The 21,544-nt window shown below is 36.9% G+C and overlaps 1 protein-coding gene across 1 annotated transcript in view; it reads left to right on the top strand.

Moving 5' to 3' along the window:
- CDC73 (cell division cycle 73) overlaps positions 1-21,544 on the top strand; it is a 321,928-nt gene that overhangs the window by 191,667 nt on the left and 108,717 nt on the right. The window contains exon 22 of the mRNA XM_027074943.2: positions 7,358-7,408. The gene's annotated coding sequence lies outside the window, so the exon portion shown is untranslated. The remainder of the gene's footprint in view (positions 1-7,357; positions 7,409-21,544) is intronic.

Consider the following 21,544-nt stretch of genomic DNA (forward strand, 5'->3'; position numbering starts at 1 on the left):
TTGATATATTTTATATATATATTTACTTCTTTCTTTCTTTCTTTCTTTCTTTCTTTCTTTCTTTCTTTCTTTCTCTGCTCTGGTTGTTTGTTTAATCAGGCATCTTTATTCTTTTGATACCTTTTCTGTATCCCCTTCTTCTTTATTTTCCTCTCTCTCTCTGGATTAAGCCTTTATACTTTCTTTGATTCTCTGCCTGGTCCTTTTTTTTTTTTTTCACCTCTTTCATTTTTCTCTTTGTATGAGATAAGGCCCCCCCTCCTTTTCCTTTTTTCCAGGGTTACTTTAATGAACAAATCAAAGCATACCTGCTGGACGGTCCAAACAGTCCACCACTACAAGCAGTGGGATAGCACAGCCAAATACGCAACAACAGAGGGCATGCAGCACACTCCAAAAACCCCTCCTGAAGGGCCAGGCCCTGGACAGTGTGTGACCGCTTTTTAATATAGTGGTGCTCACAGGTGCAGGACACATAACAAGCTATTAAAACACGTAAAAGGGGCGCCTGGGTGGCTCAGTCAGTTAAGCATCTGACTTCGGCGCAGGTCATGATCTCATGGATCATGAGTTCCATCCCTGCATCGGGCTCTGTGATGACAGTGAGGAGGCTGGAGCCTGCTTCGGATTCTGTGTCTCTCCTTCTCTCTGCCCCTCCCCCCTCTGCTCACACTCTGATCTCTCTTTCTCAAAAAATAAATAAACAATGAAAGAAACATCAGCAACAACATATAAGAGGCAGAAACCTAGTCAAAATGACGAAATGGAAGAATTCTCCTCAAAAGAAATTCCAGGAAGAAATGACAGCCAGAGAATTGCTCAAAATAGATATAAACAATATATCTGAACAAGAATTTAGTTTTTTTTTAAATGTTTATTTACTTTTGAGAGAGAGAGAGAGAGAGCAGAGAGAGAGACAGAGGGACACACAGAATCTGAAACAGGCTCCAGGCTCTAAGCCGTCAGCACAAGGCCCAATGTGGAACTCAAACTCATGAACTGTGAGATCATGACCTGAGCCAAAGTCAGGTACTTAACCAACTGAGCCAGCGAGGTGCCCCTGCACAAGATTTTAGAATAACACCCATATCTAATAACTGGGCCTGAAAAAAGCATAGAAGACAGCAGAGAATCTATTACTGCCCAGATCAAAGACCTAAGAAATAGTCATAATGAATGAAGAAATGTTGTAAATGAGACACAAAATAAACTAGATTCAGTGACAGCAAGGATTGGAGAAGCAGAGGAGAGGATAGGTGAAACAGAAGATAAAATTATGGAAAATGGTGAAGCTGAGAAAAAGAGGGAAACACAATTACTAGACCATGAATGGAGAATTAGACACCTAAGTGATTCAATGAAATGAAGCAATATCCATATCATAGGAGTTTCAGAAGAAGAAGAGAGAAAGGGGAAGAAGGTTTATCTGAACAGATTATAGCTGAGAACTTCCCTAATCTGGGGAAGGAAACAGCCATCCAAGTCCAATAGGCACAGAGAACTCTCTTCAAAACCCACAAAAACAGGCCAACACCATGACATACCGTAGTGAAACTGGCAAAATACAAAGAAATACAAAATTAGAAATGACAGGAAAGCTTCCAGACTCATTCTCTGGAGCCAGCATTACATGGATTCCCAAACCAGACAAAGACCCCACTAAAAAGGAGAATTATAGGCCAATATCCCTGATGAGCATGGATGCAAAAATTTTCAACAAGATACTAGCAAATCGAATTCAGCAGTATATTAAAAGAATTATTCACCATGATCAAGTGGGATTCATTCCTGGGCTGCAGGCCTGGTTCAATATTTGCAAATCAATCAACGTGATACATCACATTAATAGAAGAAAGGATAAGAAACATATGATCCTGTCAATAGAAGCAGAAAAAGCATTTGACAAAATGCAACTTCCTTTCTTAATAAAAACCCTCAGGAAAGTCAGGATAGAAGGAACATACCTAACATCATAAAAGCCATATATGAAAGGCCCACAGCTAATATCAGCCTCAATGGGGAAAATATGAGAGCTTTCCCCCTGAGATCAGGAACACGACAGGGATGTCCACTTTCATCACTGTTGTTTAACATAGTGTTTGAAGTGCTAGCCTCAGGAATCAGACAACAAATTGAAACAAAAGGCATCCAAATTGGCAAGGAAGAAGTCAAACTTTCACTTTTCGCAGATGACATGATACTCTATGTGGAAAACCTGAAAGATGCCACCAAAAAACTGCTAGAACTGATACATGAATTCAGCCAAGTCGCAGGATATAGAATCAATGTACAGAAATCAGTTGCATTTCTATACACCAATAATGAAGCAATAGAAAGAGATATTAAGGGATCGATCCCATTTACAATTGCACCAACAACCATAAGATACCTAGGAATAAACCTAATGAAAGAGGTAAAAGATCTGTATGCTGAAAACTATACGAAGCTTATGAAAGAAATTGAAGAAGACACAAAGAAATGGAAAAACATTCCATGCTCATGGATAGGAAGAACAAATATTGTTAAAATGTTGATACTACCCAAAGCAATCTATATATTCAATGCGATCCCTATTAAAATAACACCAGCTTTCTTCACAGAACAAACAATTCTAAAATTTGTATGGAACCAAAAAGACCCCAACTAGCCAAAGTAACATTGAAAAAGAAAACCAAAACTGGAGGTATCACAATCCCAATCTTTAGCCTGTATTACAGAGCTGTAATTAAGACTGCATGGTATTGGCACAAAAACGGGCATTTGACCACTGGAATAGAGTAGAGACACCGGAAATGGATCCACAAATATATGGCCAACTAATATTCAGCAAAGCGGGAAAGAATATCCAATGGAAAGAAGACAGTCTCTTTAGCAAGCAGTGCTGGGATAACTGGACATTGACACGTGGAAGAATGAAACTAGACCACTTTCTTACACCATACACAAAAATAATCTCAAAATGGATGAATGTGTGACAGGAAACCATCAAAATCCTAGAAGAGAAAACAGGCAACAACCTCTTTGAACTCTGCTACAGCAACTTCTTAATTGACATGTCTCTGAAGGCAAGGAAAATAAAAGCAAAAATGAACTATTGGGACCTCATCAAGATAAAAAGCTTCTGCACAGCAAAGGAAACAATCAACAAAATGAAAAGGCAACCAATGAAATGGGAGAAGATATTTTCAAATGACATTTTGGATAAAGGGCTAGTATCAAAAATCTATAAAGAACTTACCAAACTCAACACCTGAAAAAAAATAATCTAGTGAAGAAATGGGCAGAAGACATGAACAGACATTTTTGCAAAGAAGACATCCAGATGGCAAATAGACACACGAAAAGATGCTCAACATTGCTCATCATCAGGGAAATACAAATCAAAACCACAATGAGATATCACCTCACACCAGTCAGAGTGCCTAAAATTAACAACTCAGGAAACAACACTGTTGGCAAGGATGTGGAGAAAGGTGAACTCTCTTGCACTGTTGGTGGGAATGCAAACTGGTGCAGCCACTCTGGAAAACAGTGTGGAGGTTCTTCAAATACTTAAAAACAGAATTAACCTATGACCCAGCAATAGCACTACCAGGAATTTATCCAAAGGTTACAGTAGTCCTGATTCATAGGGGCACAAGCACCCCAATGTTTATAACAGCACTATCAACAATAGCCCACTTATGGAAAGAGCCCAAATATGTATCAACTGATGAATAGATAAAGAAGATGTGGTGTATACACACACACACACACACACACACACGCACACACACACACACACACACACACACACACACAATGGAATACTACTTGGTGATGAAAAAGAATGAAATCTTGCTATTTGCAACAACAATGTGGATGGAACTGGAGTGTATTATGCTAAGTGAAATGTGTCAGTCAGAGACGGACAGATATCAAATGATTTCACTTGTATGTGGAGTTTGAGAAGCTTAACAGATGACCATAGGGGAAGGGAAGGAAAAATAAGATAAAAACAGAGAGGGAGGCAAACCATAAGAGACTCTTAAATATAGAGAACAAACTGAGGGTTGATGGGGGTGGGGAGCTTGGGAGATGGGGAAAATGGGTGATGGGCATTGAGGAGGGCACTTGTTGAGATGAGCAGTGGGTATTTATGTAAGTGATGAATCATGGGAATCCACCCCTGAAGCCAAGACTACTCTGCATGTTAGCTAACTTGACAATTAAAAAAAAAAAAAGTTAAACATAGAGTTACCATAGGACCCAGAATTTCCATAGCTAAATATATATCCAAGAGAATTGAAAACACACTTCCATGCAAAAATTTGTGCACTAATTACTATTTTTTTAAAGTTTTTTAATGTTTATTCATTTTTGAGAGACAGAGTATGAGTGGGGGAGTGGCAGAGAGAGAGGGAGACACAGAATCTGAAGCAGGATCCAGGCTCTGAGCTGTCAGCACAGAGCTGGATATGGGGCTTGAACCCATGAACTGTGAGATCATGACCTGAACTGAAGTGGAATGCTCAGTTAACTGAGCCACCCGGGCACCCCGCTAATTAATATTAATACATATAATAGCCTTAAAGTGAAAACGACACAAATGTCCACCAACTGATAACTGGGTAAGCAAAATGTGATATATCCATACGATGGAATATTATTTAACCATAAAAAGGAATAAGGTACTGATACCTGCCACAAGGTGGAAGAACCTAGAAAACATTATGCTCAGTGAAAGAAGCCAGACACAGAAGGCTACATAGTGTGTAATTCTATTTATATGAAATGTCCAGAACAGGTAAATCCATAGAGACAGAAAGCAGATTAGTCATTGCCAGGGGCTGAGTAGTACGGTGGGAAGAATGGAAGTGACTGCTAACGAGCACAGGGTTTATTTTAGGGGTGATGAAAGTGTCCTGGAATTAGTGGTGATGGTTGAACAGCTTTGTGCATATGCTAAAGGACCTAACAACCATTGAATTACACTTTAAGTGGGTGAATTGTTTTGTATGTGAGTTATATCTTAATAACATTACTAAGATCATGAAAAAAAAAGTTAAGATGAATTTTGCATACCTTAAAATTTGCCCTTAAAAATTAGTGTGAGGTAGTATATTCACAATGTTGTACAACCATTACCACTATCTAAATCTCGAGCATTTCCATCATCCCCAAAGGAAACTTCATATTCATTAGAAGTCACACCTCAGCTAGCACTTGAATGACTCAGTCAGTTAAGCGTCCAACTCTTGGTTTCCGCTCATGATCTCACTGTTTCATGGTTTCAAGCCCTGCATTGGGCTCTGCACTGTTAGAGGAGAGCCTGCCTGGGACTCTCTCCCTCTCTTTCTGCCCCTCCCCCACTCGCACTGTCTCTGTCTCTCTCAAAATAAACTTAAAAAAAAATGCTGTTCACTTACTTATAAAAAAAAAAAAAGTCATACCCTAGTCCCTCTCCACTCCAACCCTTGGCAACCACTGATCTATTTTCTGACTGCATGGATTTGCATGCATTGGATATTTCATATGAATGGAATGATAGGATATGTAGCTTTTTGTGTCTGGCTTCTTTCACTCAGCCTAATATTTCAAGGTTCATCCATGCTGTAGCATGAATCAGTACCTCATTCTTTTCATGAGTGCATAATATTCCATTGTATAGATTTTATTTGTTCACTCATCAGTTGATGAACATTTGGCTTGTTTCCTCACTGTTTGCTATTATGAAGAATGCAGCTCTGAACATTTTATACAGGTTCTTGTATGTACCGATGTTTTTGGTTCTCTTGGGTATATACCTAGAGTGGAATTGCTAGGTCATATGGTAACTCTATCTTATTCATTTGAGGAACTGCTAAACCATTTTCCAAAGTAGTTGTATCATTTTCTGTTCTCACTGACAATGTATGAAGTTTTTATTTCTCCATGTTATTACCAACACTTTTTTAAATAATTTTTTAAAAATTTTTTTTTTTAACATTTATTTATTTTTGAGACAGAGAGAGACAGAGCTTGAACAGGGGAGGGGCAGAGAGAGAGGGAGACACAGAATCTGAAACAGGCTCCAGGCTCTGAGCTGTCAGCACAGAGCCCGACGCGGGGCTTGAACTCACAGACCGCGAGATCATGACCTGAGCTGAAGTCAGACGCTTAACCGACCAAGCCACCCAGGCGCCCCTTAAATAATTTTTTTAATGTTTATTTATTTTTGAGAGAGAAAAACATACAGCGTATGAGCAGGGGAGGGTCAGAGAGAGGGAGACAGAATTTGAATCAGGCTCCAGGCTCTGAGCTGTCAGGACAGAGCCCCACGCAGGGCTTGAGTTCACTAACTGCAAGATCGTGACCTAAGCTGATGTTGGACGCTTAAGTGACTGAGCCACCCAAGTACCCCACCAACACTTGTTATTGTCTTTTTTCTTTAACTTTTTAAAATCTTTATTTATTTTGAAAGATAGAATGTGAGCAGGGGAGAAGCAGAGAGAGAGAGGGAAACATTGAATGCAAAGCAGGCTCCAGGCTCTGAGCTGTCAGCACAGAGCCGGGTGGGGCGTGAGCTCACGAACTGTGAGATCATGACCTGAGCCCAAGTTGGATGCTCAACCGACGAGCCACCCAGGCGCCCCCTTGTTGCTGTCTTTTTTAATTTAGACAACCTACTAGGTATGAGGTGGTACCTCATTGTGGTTTTGATTTGTGTTTCTTTGATGCCTAATGATATTGAGCGGCTTTTCATGGTTTTTTGTTTGTTTGTTTGTTTGTTTGTTTGTTTTTTGGTCACTTGTATATCTTTTTTTATCTTATTTATTCAAAATGTCTAATAGATCCTTTGCCCATTTTTCAAATTAGTGTATTTGGGTTTTTTTGTGTTATAATTGTTCTTGATGTATTTTGGATACTGAACTATTATCAGATATGTGATTTGCAAATAGTTTCTCTCATTCTACAGGTTGTCCTTTTACTTTCTTTGAAGCACTAAAGTCTTTAGTTTTGATAAAGTCCAGTTTATCTTTTCCTTTTGTTTCTTGTGATTTTGCTGTCATATCTAAGAATTCATTGCCAAATCTAAAATCAGGAAGATTTACATTTACATATTTTTGAAAGTGTTCTATAGGTTTCACTCTTATTTTGAGTTACTATTTTATCTATTTTGAGTTGCTTTTTGTATATGGTGTGAGTTAGGGGTCCAATTTCATTATTTTGCACATAGATTTCCAGTTGTTCTAGCCCCATTTGTTCAGAAGACTAATCGTTCCTCATTTAGTGGTCTTGGCACCCTTATCAAAAATCAACTGGTCATAGATATGTGGATTTATTTCTAGACACCCAGGTCTATTCCACTCACCTACATGTTCATCCTTTTTTTCAGTACCACACAACAGATTACTGTTCTTCGGTAGTAAGATCTGAAGTCAGGAAGGTAAGTCTTCCTATTTTATTCTTTTTCAAGATTGTTTTTGGCTATTCAGGGTCCTTTTAGTTTCCATATGAATTTTAGGGTCAGTTTATTAATTTCTACAAAGAAGCAGCTGGGATTCTTACAGGAATTGTTTTGAATTTGTAGGCCAATTTGGGGATCATTGCCATTTTAACAATATTGTCTTTCTGTCCACAAACATGGGTGTCTTACCTTTATTTAGATCTTTTTTTTTCTTTCAACAATATTGTGTAGTGTTCTTAGTATAGGTAGTGCACTTTAAAAAATTTATTCATGAGTAATTTATTATTTGCAGTGCTATTATAAATTAAATTATTTTCTTATATAGTTGATTAAAATTTTTTTTTTTTTTATTTTTAGGGGACCTGGGTGGCTCAGTCGGTTAAGTGTTTGACTTTGGCTCATGATCTCACAGTTGGTGAATTCAAGCTCACATCAAGCTCTGCACTGTCAGTGCCCAGCCTGCTTGGGATTCTCTCTCTTGGCTTCTCTCTTTTCCCCTCCCCTACTTGTGTTCTCTCAAAATAAATTAATAAACTTTAAGAAAAAAAGAAAAAAAGTTTTAGAGACAGAGTGACAGACAGACAGACTGAATATTAAGCAGGCTCCATGCTCAGTGCATAGTCCAGCAGGGGCTGGATCCCATAACCATGGGATCATGACATGAGCTGAAATCAGGAGTCCAATGTTCAACCAACTGAGCCACCCAGGCACCCCCATAGTTGACTTTTCAATATTGATTTTGTATTTTGAAACCTTACTAAAGTCTTTTATTAATATTTTTCCCATTTTGGAAAAAAATCTAAAAATTCAATTTTTGAATGGATTTCCTGGGATTTTCTACATAAAAGATCATATTATTCACAAATAAAGATAATTTTATTTCTACTTTTCCAATCTGGATATCTTTTATTTCACTTTTTTGCCTAACTGCCCTCTACTCCAATGTTATAAGAAGTGTGTGAGGGGATATCCTTGTTCCTGAACTTGGGTGGAAATTTTTAGTTTTTCACCTTTAAGTATGATGTTAGCTTGATTTTTGTAGATACTTTATATTAGGTTAAGGTGGTTTCCTTTTATTCCTAGTTTGTTGAACATTTTTATCATTCAGGAGTGTTGTGTTTTGTCAAATGCTTCTGCATTTATTGAGATCATCTTGTAATTTTTGTTCTTTATTCTATTAGTATGGCTTAATATGATAACTTTTCTGAGATAAATCTCATTTAGATATAGTATATAAACTTCTCATATGTAGCTCCATGTTTTTAAAGTGTACTTATTTATTTTGAGAGAGAGAGAGATAGAGAGACAGCACGAGAAAGAGAGAGAATCCCAAGCAGGTTCCATGTGGAGTCTGATGTGGAGTTTGATCTCATGACCCCGAGATCATGACCTAAGCCAAAATCAAGAGGCTTAACCGACTGAGCCACCCAGGTGCCCCTCAATTTTTTAAAAATGTACTTTGTTGAGGAGATTAGCATCTATATTTATAGAGGGATGTAAATATAGCATCTATATTTATAGGGGATTTTGGTCTGTAGTGATTTTCTTTTAATTTTCTTTTGATTTTTTTTTTCTGATTTTGGTATCAGAATACTAGCTTCACTGAATGAATGGAGAAGTGTTCCTTTATCTTCTACTCTTTTGAAAGAATTTAAGAAAGATTGATATTATTCTTCTTTAAACGTTTGATAGAATTCACCAGCAAAATCATCTCATCCTTTACTTTTATTTGTGGGTAGTTTTTGTTTATTAATTCAATCCCTTTACTTTTTTTAGGCATTTCAGACTTTCTGTATCTTCTGTTTTGGTAATTTGTCTATTTCTATGAATTTGTCCATTTCATCTCAGTTATCAAATTTGTTGGTGTAAAACTATTAATAGTACATTTTTTTATTTCTGTAAAATCAGTAATAAATGACTCCTTTTTCATTCTTGATTTTAGTAATTTGAATCTTTGTTTCTTTTTCTTGGTCATTCTAGCTACATATTTGTCAATTTTCTTTATCTTTTCAAATAGCCAACTTTTTGTTTTATTAATTTTCTGTATTATATCCCATTCTCTATTTTGTTTATTTCTGCTATAATCATTATTATCTTCTCCTTTCTCCTTGCTTTGGATTTAATTTGTTCTTCTTTTTCTAGTTTTGTATGGTGGAAGTTTAGGTTATTTTCTGAGATCTTTCTTACTATTTAATATAGGACTTTACCACTACAAAATTCTTCCAACACTGCTTCAGCTCCATCCTGTATGTTTTAGGATGTTATATTTTCATTTTTTTAATCTGTATCAAAGTATTTTCTAATTTGTTTCCTAATTTCTTCTTTAGTTTATCTTCTTAAAGAAGTGTGTTTAATTTCCACATAATGTGAATTTTTCAAATGTCCTTTTCTTATTGATTCCTAATTTTATTGGCTGTGGTCAGAGAATATACCTGTATGATTTTAATCCCCATACATCTATTGAGACTTGTTTTATGGCCTAACATATGATCCAAAACGTTGGAGAATGTTTTATGTGTACTTGAGAAGAATGTCTATTCTGCTGTTGCTAGGTGGTATTATATAGGTGTCTATTAGATTTTGTTGGTTTATAGTGTTATTCAAGTCTTCTACTTCCTTATTGGTCTTCTATTTAGTTGTATATTATCTTTTATAAGCACTTATGGATTTAGTTTGCTAAACTTTGTTTAGAATTTTTGTATTTATTTCAGTCTAAAAATATGTGGTCCTGTGGATTTAAGTTGGTGACTGTATATGCAATGCTTTAGAGAGAAATTACTCATTATTCATGCTGGAAACTCAGGAGATGCCACTGACCTGGAACTAGTTCATTTTCTTTTGAGGGTCTGCTCAGTATGTGAATCTTACAATTTACCATTCTTCCCCTGACACAAGACTTATTTTTCAATAGCAGTGGTGAAAGAAACATCAACTTCAGGCAACCTTGCTGCATGGGCTGTGACTCAGACTCTTCTACTTCCTCTTCTGGACTTCCTCTGGACTGTAGTACAGGTTTTTGTTTTTGTAAAATGATGTCATTTGATACACTTCCCAGTGATATCTCAAAACAGTGTGTCCTTTCCAAGGTTTAGTTACTCTTTATGGAGGATTTTTCAGAGCACCTAGTCAGCCTAGGCCAAAAATAGAAGATCTCATTTACTCTTTACCTGACTGAAATATAGATGTTGCCCTTCCCATCAAGAGGGTGACTTTCTCTGCTATCTACTCTTAATTATTCTTATTGAAGACTAACTCCATTACTTATGTTCTTGATTTCATAACCTTGAGTCTCTTCTCTACTTTTTTCTATTTGTTATCCTTTCTCTTCAGTGTCTTCAATTTCTCCCCAACTGGTGGTTCCTTCCCCTCAGTTTATGAACATTCTTAGTGACTACCAATACCAGAAAACAAGGTAACACATTTCCCTTGACTTGTCCTTCTGTGCCACATCCTTTTCTTACCCTTCTGAGCCAATATTTTCATTAACCACTATGCTATCACTCTGTCTTCATGTCTCCCTTTGAATTTAAACTTCTTTAAAAAGTCAACACTGAGAACCTTCACTTCTCTACCTCCCATTCACTTCTTAACTCATGGCAGTTTGGCATCTGCTCCCAACTGCCTTCACTAGTTGTTTCCAATGTAACCAATTGCTCTGTAGTTTCTATAGTGAAAAATTAGTAGTTTTTATCTCACTTGATCTTTCTGTAGCACTTATCATTGCTGGTCACTCCTTCCTGAAAGCTTGGACTTCTCTTGGATTTGGTGATACCACTTTCTACTGGTTTTCCTGGATTTTCTCTGATCTCTTCTACTTGGTAGCTTCTTTTGCCCACCTCTTGAAATATTGATTTTCCCCAATTTTTTGACCTTGGTGCTCTTTCATCCATAAACACTTATAAACTGATGATCCTAAATCTATTTTGTCATATCATCTTCCTTTCCTTAACTCGAAGACCAGCATATCCAACTCTGCCAACCATAGTCTCTTGGTTATTCCATGAGTATCTCTTTCCAAACTTGCCCCAAACTAAACTTATTTGTTCAGTAAATAGTATCCACTAGGTTCCCAAGATATATATATATTCCTACATTCATGGAGCTTATGGTCATCACCTGGTTACACAAAGAAGCTTTCTCTTTGTTCTGTCTTTCTTTTGTCAGAGAGATGAATCACTATTATCCCTCCGTTCAATTAAACCATAACCTAGGCATTTCCTTAGACCACACATTCTGTCTAAACTCCTAATTCTAATTTGACTGAAGTCCTGTCATTTCTACTTCCTCTTGGATTTACCCCCCGCTCCTATTCACTATATCATTGCTGTGATTCAGATCCTTAGTTCTTACTGCAATGAAAATAGCACCTCCTAATTAGTTTTCCTTTTTTTCTCACCCCTCCTTTGCAATACTTTGCATTACTATAATTCTAACACTATGACTTACTGGAAACTCTTTAGCGGTTTATTGTTGCTTTTGATTGGTACACAATTTTCATTCCTTTCTTGGTTGCTATTGTCTTCCTCCAGTCTTATCTTTCACTTTCCTAGCATATTGCCTCTTGTGTAGGAAACAAGTTTATTGAGGAATTAAAACTTGTTGAAGTATATATATGAATTCTTAGATTTTTTCTTACAACCCACCCTGTCAGGTTACCTTTTTCCATTGGATAATCATTCTTCTAAAGTTTTATTATTGTTCCACAACTTTTTGGTCATCTTTATTAGAGCAGCCCAACCCTTCAGTACCTAAGAATCGGTCTGGCCTATTTAAAATCCTTTTGCCTCAAAATCAGTTCAGAGGTTGCTGCAAACTCTCACTTCATGTCAGCTGGAGAAAGGTGTGGTCTGGCTCTGAGATATCTCATTTTTATATCTCTTCTAAGCACTAGTGTGAAAGTAGGAGTTTGGAATAGGGAAGAGGGATGGAGAAGCAGAGGGTAATCTGATTTAGTTTGCTGTTGACCTTTGCTGATATGGTTTCCATGTAGATTTTGAATGGCCCCTCTGTCTCTGAGGAACTCCCCTAGAGGAGCAGCCGTGTCTTATTCTGATACTCCCAACATTACTTTCTCTAGGTTGGGAATACCATTGCTTGGTCTTATGCCTGCCTGAGTGGCTTTATGGCTCTGTCCATACATTAATTTCTACATTTCTTCATGTGGAGTTACCAAATTCCCAAAGTCCTCTTTCATACCCTCCCAATTTTGTAAAGTGTTGCTCCCTGAATCCTCAGAGACATATTATAATACTGTTCCTTCAGGCTCTCCCAACATGGACTACTCCAGCAAACCTACTGCCTCCAGAAAAATCTAAACCAGAATTCAACATTCATCTTTGCCAAATTTGAGAGAACTTATGGCAAGCAGTGCTTTCTTCCTTTCAGTGGTATACAGTGGCTGAATAGGGCATCAGTACCTAGACTCATAGGACCCTCTCCCAAGATCTGTCTCACAATGTGAGTGATGTTACCTGAATGATCCAGAAATGGAGGAATACATTTAAATATGACTGGAGATGGACGGTGGTGATGGTTGCAGAACAGTATGAATGTACTTAATGCCCCAGAACTGTACTTTCTACGTTCTAACTTAGGTTAGAATGTAAGTTCTATATTATGTATATTTTGCTACATGAAAGAAAAAACATTTACATATGAAACACCAAAGTGATTGATGGGAGAGGAAGTTCAGCAGGCTTCTACTTGATGAGGGAGATGCCAGTTTTCATTTTTTACAGGTGCTCTGATTGGGTTCTCTTGGAGCTCTCTTAGCTTGGTGTAAGAGAATGCATCTCCCTTCCCTCTCCAGTTGAGAAGGAAGGAAAGAGTAGCCTTTCTCAACAAGCACTGCATGCCCTAAAAGGCTGTTGACTAATTTTTCCCCAGGCTTACTTTTATATTGCTGGGAATTAAGAATGTTTGTTTTTTGGTTGGGGCTGTTATCCGATGCTTCTCAGTAATTCCTGCGGGAATATGAGTAGCCCATCTACTAGGGCTGGGGTCTATATAGAATGTGAAGTAGTTAGTATTTGCTTTGGACATTAACCTCAATTCCAAAAGAAGATAACCTCACTTGACATTCTCTTACACAAATTTGTACTGATATGTCAAAGTATAAAATGAAAAATGCTATAACAGAAGTTAAGAGAGAATAGACAGAAATTTAAGGATTTCTCATATTGCTTTGCCCTTTTAGATAAACATTTCATGTCTTTATTTAGAAATGAGAAGGATAGGGAAGATGTACCTCCACAAAAGACATGTTTGGGGTTCTGATTATGTATGTTTGTTTCCGTTTCATATCTGCCTGCATTCCATATGTAATTGACCTAAGGTCCCAGGAGGCAGAGTAGGGATCTAACCCCAGTATGTGAGGCTCAGCTTCAGATGTTGGAAGTAGGGCAGAGATTCTACTATGACATTCGTGGATGTGCCCCCTCTTTCATTATGCCTTGGTGCCTTTGCTCTTGCAAAAGTAGGGTTCCAAGATAGACCACTTAGACTGAAATAAAAGTAATTCTATAGTAAATGGATAGAGCAGGTAAGGTCCTAGGACACCTAACTTTGGTCCCCATGGATGTTCAACTGACTCTCAATCTTTATTTATCAATTTGGGGAAGTGGCCAGGATCCTGTTTGAATCTTAGGTGGTTCAATAGCATATGGATGCTCTCCTCTACAGCTTTAGATTAGGGATGTTCTTGATTGTGAAAAATGAAAAGACAAGCAATAGACATGAAGAATTCCATGGATCATGATGAGAAGCTGTAAGTGCAGCCATTGCCTTAAAGCACCATGAACTTCTTAAGCCTCACTGTGCTTCATTCTGCTGAAACTCCAGCATGACTCAAGTTTGACCATTTGGAAAAAGTAGCTATTAAGAATTTTGCATGTGCTATGCCAGCTGTATGTCATTTTTAGAATATGGCTTTAGTTCTCTATTTTGAGCAGGCATTTTATTCAGTTTCCAGTTGGTCAGCATTACTAAGAGACACTCAATTCATCAGAGGTTACTTACAGGGCAAGCTCAGTGGGAAAGGGAGATGCAGTGATTCTAAAGCATTATGAATGCACTCCTTTCAAAGGGAAGTGGCTTAGTTTTAACTTGAGATGCTGCTACCATGTTCTGCTAGACAGCAGCTGCCATTCCATAGTTCAGTTTGCTTTTTTCATTTTACTAAGGAATTCTCAAAGTCTTGTGAGTTATTTCAGAGATGTTTGGAATGATATTCTTTATTATTCTAGGAACTTGTTTGATAAAAACAGTTGTGTATTCTAATGAAAGATACTAGGTCCAAAGTGGATAAACCTTTCAGCAAGGGCAACATAACTTATAGCAAAAGCAACATTTTTCTCCTGTTATCTCAGATGCTCGTTTTTAACTCTCAGAATGATCTATACTCACACTTTTAGCCTAAAGCTGAATTTGATAAAAATGAGTTTCTTTTTTATGCTCCTTTTTTTTTGACATAAAGTTTTCATAGAGTGAAAATGCATATATCTTAAGCATATGAAAAATTTAATGAGTTCTGCTTAATGTACATTCCTGTTGAGCCATCATTGCAATCAAGATATAGACTATTTCCATCACCCTGGAAAGTTTCCTTACTTTTACTTCTATTCTCTTGACCCCCTATAGGCAAACATTGCTCTTTTTGTCAACATAGATTAGTTTTGCTTGTTCTAGAACATCATGTAAATAAAGTCATGTATGTGTATTTTCTATGTCTGGCTTTTTTTCACCTACTATAATATTTTTGAGGTTTGTCCTTATTGTTACATGTATCAGTAGTTCTCTGAGCTTGTGTACCTGTAGGTTAATTTTTTTCACCCAAGTAGGAAATTTCAGCCATTATTCTTTGAGTGTTTTTGTTTGTTTGTTTGTTTTCCATCTCATTCTTTGTCCTCTCTTTTTGGGACTTGGATTCTGTGATTAGACTGTTTGATATGGTCATTAATGTCACAGAAGTTTTGCTCAGTTTTTCCAATTCTCTTTTTCTCTTTTCCTCAGAAGAGATTTCTATTGATATTTCCTCAAGTTCACTAACTTATATACTTTAATCTGCTCTTACATTCATCCAGTCAAATTTTATTTCAGGTATTATAATTTTCAGTTCTAGAATTTTTATTTGGCTTTTTTTTCATTGTTTCTATTTCTCTGTGGGATTATTATGATCTAGTTTTTACTTTAAGTCCTTAAACACATGATGATGATAGGAAAATATAGGATAAAACAGGGAGAGAAGGAAGGATTAGGACCTAATGTCCCTAGGTGGGGAAAAATACCTATTTTGGAACAATGTTGGGAGTGTCTGACCACAGCAAACCCCCTCAGGTGTAAGGTTCCTCTTAAGAATGTAACAGACCCCACTTATGCTCCCTCAGGTTTCCCTCATGGATTTGACAAAAGACCTAAGTATGGCCATAGGCCACCCCTCATACAATGGAAACGAGCCAATCAAGAATGGACAACCCAGCACCTAGAGTTATCAAGCCAATAAGGGTAGAACCCAAGAAGGGACAAGGGGGAAGAGGAGGGGAAGGGCTGACCAGAACCTTATAAAACAAGGACCCTTGCCAATAGTCCTCAGGCATTCATTTTTGAATGTCCCCTCTGTAAAGAGAACTTTCCTACTATTCTTCCTTTCTAATCTTATACTCTAATAAACTTTGCCTGTTGCTCATTTTGTGTCCACTTCTTCATTCTTCAAAGTGGTGAGACAATGAATCCCCAGTATTGAAGTCAAAAAAATCCTGCAACATTATCATAACCTCTTTAAAGTATTACTATGCTAATTCTAACACATGAGCTACCTCAGGGACTGTTTCTATTGATGATGTGGGGTTTTTTTCTTGATTATGGGTCACCTTTACCCATTTTTTAAAATGTATGGTAATTTTTGATTATATTTTGTATATATATATATATATACATTTTGTATATATTTTATTTATATATATAAAATATATATTTTGTATATATATACACAATACTCTACATAATGCATATTTATATATTATGTAAAAAATATATATTTTACATATATATATATAAAACACTCTACATAATGCACTATAGAGACATTAGACGCTATTATCTTCCTCTCATGAGTGTTGGTTGTTTGGTCCAGTGGTTCAGTTGCTGGTTTGTCACCTTGATCTTAGGTATGCTTGGTTTGTTATAACATATCTCTGGTGTTAAAAACAAACAAAAATTCAACCGAGTAAACTTAAAGATCTAATTGGTTTTATTTAAGAATTCATGAATTAGGCAGCATCCTATCTGGCAAATAGAAGGGAGTTCCAAGGAGTTGTACAAAATCAAAGGCTTTTGTAGGCAGAAACAGGGCAGGACTAGTAACTTATTAGCTAAAGAAAAGAAAGTATTGTTATGGGCAAGGTGGGGGGGGAGGGGGGAAGCAGGGGGGGTCTTATCATGCAGATTACCTCATACTTGCTGATCAGGAAATTCCAGACTGATTAGTTTAAAATTCTACCCGTAGGAGGGGCTAAAACTGCAATTAGGTTAGGTATTAAGTCTTGGTGGGGCTTAACATGTAGGTGACTCCATTTTGAAGCTGTTCTTTTTAACACTGAAAAGACTTAATATCTCTTAAGGCCCTCTAATTTTGTAAGATTGGACTCTAAACTTTGTTTCCCCAAGAGGTGTGCAGTGAATAATTTTTTTGCAATTTCAGACTTCTAGCAGTTCTGATCTCTTCGAATTTTTCTTGATTATTGGTTCAGAGTTAGCCAAGAATTTTAAGAGAATTTATATGTAGATTTTAGGGACTTTTGCCTTGTTTTTTTTTGGATTCCCCCATCAAATACCAACTGCTTTGGGATCCATGAATGCTACTAACTGACTTCTTATTATACTGTCTTTTTGCTTGAGTTTTCTCCACCCTGCATCAAATGTGGACTGGAAGTGTCCCCAGGGGAAAAACCATGAAAATGTGCACCTCACCCAATGAATGTGGTTTACTTGCTCTTAAGGATCTAAAATCTACAGTTTCTGCCTGCTTATGATTGCTCTCTGGTGTCTTCAATAGGTGTTTTATTTTATTTTATTTTTTAAAATTTATTTTGTTTAGAGTTAAAAAAATTTTGTTTTTGAATATTTCTTTATTTAAAAAAATTTTTTTAATGTTTATTTTACTTTTGAGAGACAAAGAGGGAGAGAGACAGAGTGTGAGCAAGAGAGGGTCACAGAGAGAGAGAGAGGGAGACACAGAATCTGAAGCGGGCTCCAGGCTCTGAGCTATCAGCACAGAGCCTGATGTGGGGCTTGAACTCATGAACGGTGAGATCAGACCTGAGCCGAAGTCGGACACTTAACCGACTGAGCCACCCAGGCGCCCCTTGAATATTTATTTTTGAGAGAGAGAGACAGAGTGTGAGCAGGGGAGAGGCATAGTGAGAGGGAGACACAGACCTCCAGGCTTTGCACAGAGCCTGATGTGGGGCTCAAACCCACAGACTGTGAGATCATGACCTGATCCAAAGTTGGACCCTTAACCAACTGAGTCACCCAGGCGCCCCATATTTTGTTGAGAGTTATGATTATTATCTTTCAGGGGCTTAGTCAAAATAAACTACTTCTCCATTACTAAAACTTGACTTCAGAATGAGTTTCAAACTAAATGTTTTGTATTGTAAACATAACAAAGTATGAAATTTGAGAAGTGATTAGATAAATATTTACAAATATGTTTTCCTTTCTCTCTGGTCTCATTTTGTTTTCTTTCCCTGGAGATTATGTTTAATACTTGTTTTTCTGCATGCCTCAGCATTTTGAGCCTGGAGCATTTTCTTCCTCTCTCCTTCCCAACCTTTACTTAGTACTTTTCCTGATCACAGTACTACGTTGTGATAATTAACTTACTTGTTTATATACCCCTTTGGCTATGGCGGGCATGAGGGCTTTACCTTGTCTATATCTGGCTCATTAGTTGGCACTTAGTAGGCACTGAACATACAAATATATTGATAAATGAATAAATGAATGGAAGAATTAAACAAAATGGATATACTTGAAATGGAAATTTGAAACTGAGATTTTCATGAAACTTGCATTTTTACAGAGATCTTTGATTTTCCTATACTGAATTTTGTCACAAGTGATCAGTATTTTGGGTTTAGTCATTTTAACACTAATAAAATATTTACATTGAAAAATATATGTAATTTTATGCAATTGAAAGGCAGAAGAAGGCTCTAGGTCACTGATTCCAGCAGCCACAAGGTCAGAGGCAGGTCAATAGGGAAGAGGAAGATTAAATCTTGAACTCATCTGCTCTAATTTCTCACAAACCATAACTCAGGATAAGACTCCAGAAGTATTAATGCACTAACGCATTTCAAAAGAGTGAGTGACAGTGGTTTTATGTCACTTTATGTCACATAGGTTAAACTTTAATGTATGATGAAAGCTCCATTTTGCCAAGTAAGAGAACCTGGACCAATTTATAAAGAACATTCTAGTAAAATAACATAAAGAGCTAATGTTAATAAATGGTCTGCTTTTTCTTTTTGAAATAAAGGTGACTGAGATAGTGAAAAGAAATTTTAGGACAAGCTCTGGAACTTTCTGCTCATCCATAGACTGAATGGGATTGAATTTAATTGTTTTGCATTCTTAAATTTTCTTGTAACATTAACTAATAAACCTATTTATTCCTTCATTTATTCCTTTATGCACATTTTTTATATATATACTACATGCAAGTGTGGTGTTAAGTGTTAGTTACATATACGTGAATAAGACAATCCCTGCCAGGGTGGCTGGATGGCTCAGTCAGTAAAGCAACTGACTCTTGATATTGGCTCAGGTTGTGGTCTTGCTGTCCTGAAATTAAGCCCCACATCTGGCTCCTTGCTGAGCATGGATCCTGCTTGAGATTCTCTCTCCCTCTCTTCCTGCCCCTCCCCTGCTCACTCTCTCTCAAAATTAATAAATAAACATTAAAAAAAAAAAGAAATAGTCCCACCCCACAAAGCATCACAGAAATCTGTAATTCGCTCTGAAAGATGTAAATATTGACATATAAACTATAAAAATCCTAGGGAAGAATGTTTAAGTTTGCTCGAAAAATAATAGGGAGTGTACCTGGGAGGAAGTGACTTGTGAATTAGAACATAGAAACAAGGTCAAAGACTTTAAAAAAAATATCAGATAATGAAGTTGCAGCTATAAAAAAGAAATGGAGAGAAGAGTAGAAGGAAAAGAACACAGCTAATGTCTTAGAAGATAAGATGGTGATAAGGCAAATGTAAATATAAAGTCCTGAAATTAAAGTCCTTCGGTGATTATTGCTGTCTAGTGCAATGTATGGCTTTGGGCAATTGTGTATCAATTTATGGTAGTGTTATTTAATTCTTTCTTAGTACCAACCGCTTAAAGATTAGTATTAACCACCCTATGCTATGCAGCTATGCTTCTGGATACAACTACAAATTTAAAGAATTTCGTTGTGGACATGTTTTACTTGGCCAGCACAACCATTTAAAAAATTCTTTTTAAGTTTGAATGTACTTACCAGTTTGCAACAACTTCCACATGTCTTTATTGTTCTTTGTGTGTACTTCACACACTTAGGTTTTCTTGCTGCCCCTAAAGGTATTTTAGTGTGCAATCCTCAGTCTGGAGACTGGTTTTATGGTCATTTGAAAACTCTTCCCAGTATAAGACACAGTATGAATAAACAATTGGATTAAAGTTGATTTCAGAAGTTGTGCTGTTTTGTGTTATTATGTTTGAGTCTGAGAAAATTCTGTTACTTTGGACAGTATAATAAACAGTATTTGTTTTAATGGATGGATTATTGGGCATTAGTCCAATTATCCAGCAGCAGAAGGGTTTAAATTACAGGGGCCTAGAAATTAGCTGGGACACATGCCTCAGCAGTGACTTCAGGAATGCAGTTACTGAAGTCGGCAAAGAAATTGTTGTATTGCACAGTATCACGCTTGTAGAAGGGAAAACAGTGATAATAAAACAACAATAACACAACAGAGTTGTTTCAGGGAAGCTGTTATCCTTGATAGAAGCAGAACAAAAAGCCCTCTGAGATTTAAGTAAGGGAGATCTAGGAACAGAATCTCCAGAGGGGCAGTGGTTGTGATTCCAATAGACCCCAGTGCTCTTTCCCAGAATTGTACCACTCCCTTGATTTCTGTCATTTTGTCTTTTGCACTGAGGACCAACCTCAGCCCCTATGGCTGTGCTTCTCTCTCCCTAGGAAACTCTAGCCCCCATTTATATGGAAATCCTTTGTGTTTTTTCCTTCAACACACGGGAGACACAAAGAAGCATTAACAAATATGTCTTTTACATGGTAAGATATATATATATATTTATAAAACTTAAACAGAGAAGACTTTATTTTATTTTTTTGAGGTTGTATGTTTTTTCCTATTTATTTATTTATTTATTTAATTTATTTATTTTTAAATTTATATCCAAGTTAGTTAGCATATAGTATAATAATGATTTCGGGAATAGATTCCAGTGATTCATCCCCTATGTATAATACCCAGTGCTCATCTCAACAAGTGTCCTCCTTAATGTCCCTTATCCATTTAGCTCATCCCCCTACCCACAACCCCTCCAGTAACTCTGTTCTCTGTATTTAAGAGTCTCTTATGTTTTGTCCCCCTCCTTTCTTTTATATTATTTTTGCTTCCCATCTGTTTGTATCTTAAATTCCTCATATGAGCAAAGTCATATGATATCTTTCTCTGACTAATTTCGCTTAGCATAATACCCTCTAGTTCCATCCACATAGTTGCAAATGGCAATATTTCATTCTTATTGATTGCCGAGTAATACTCCAGTGTGTGTGTGTGTGTGTGTGTGTGTGTGTGTGTGTACACACACCATATCTTCTTTATTCATTCATCTGTTGATGGACATTTGGGCTCTTTCCATACTTTGGCTATTGTTGATAGCATTGCTATAAACATTGGGGTACATGTGCTCCTTTGAAACAGCACACATGTATCCCTTGGATAAATACCTGGTAGTGCAATTGTTGGGTTGTAGAGTAGATTTATTTTTAACTTTTGAGGAGCCTCCATACTGTTTTCCAGAGTGGCTGTACTCTGCATTCCCAAT

Source organism: Acinonyx jubatus, chromosome E4 (genome assembly GCF_027475565.1).
Source record: "Acinonyx jubatus isolate Ajub_Pintada_27869175 chromosome E4, VMU_Ajub_asm_v1.0, whole genome shotgun sequence".
In the NCBI taxonomy this organism is placed as follows: Eukaryota; Metazoa; Chordata; class Mammalia; order Carnivora; family Felidae; genus Acinonyx; species Acinonyx jubatus.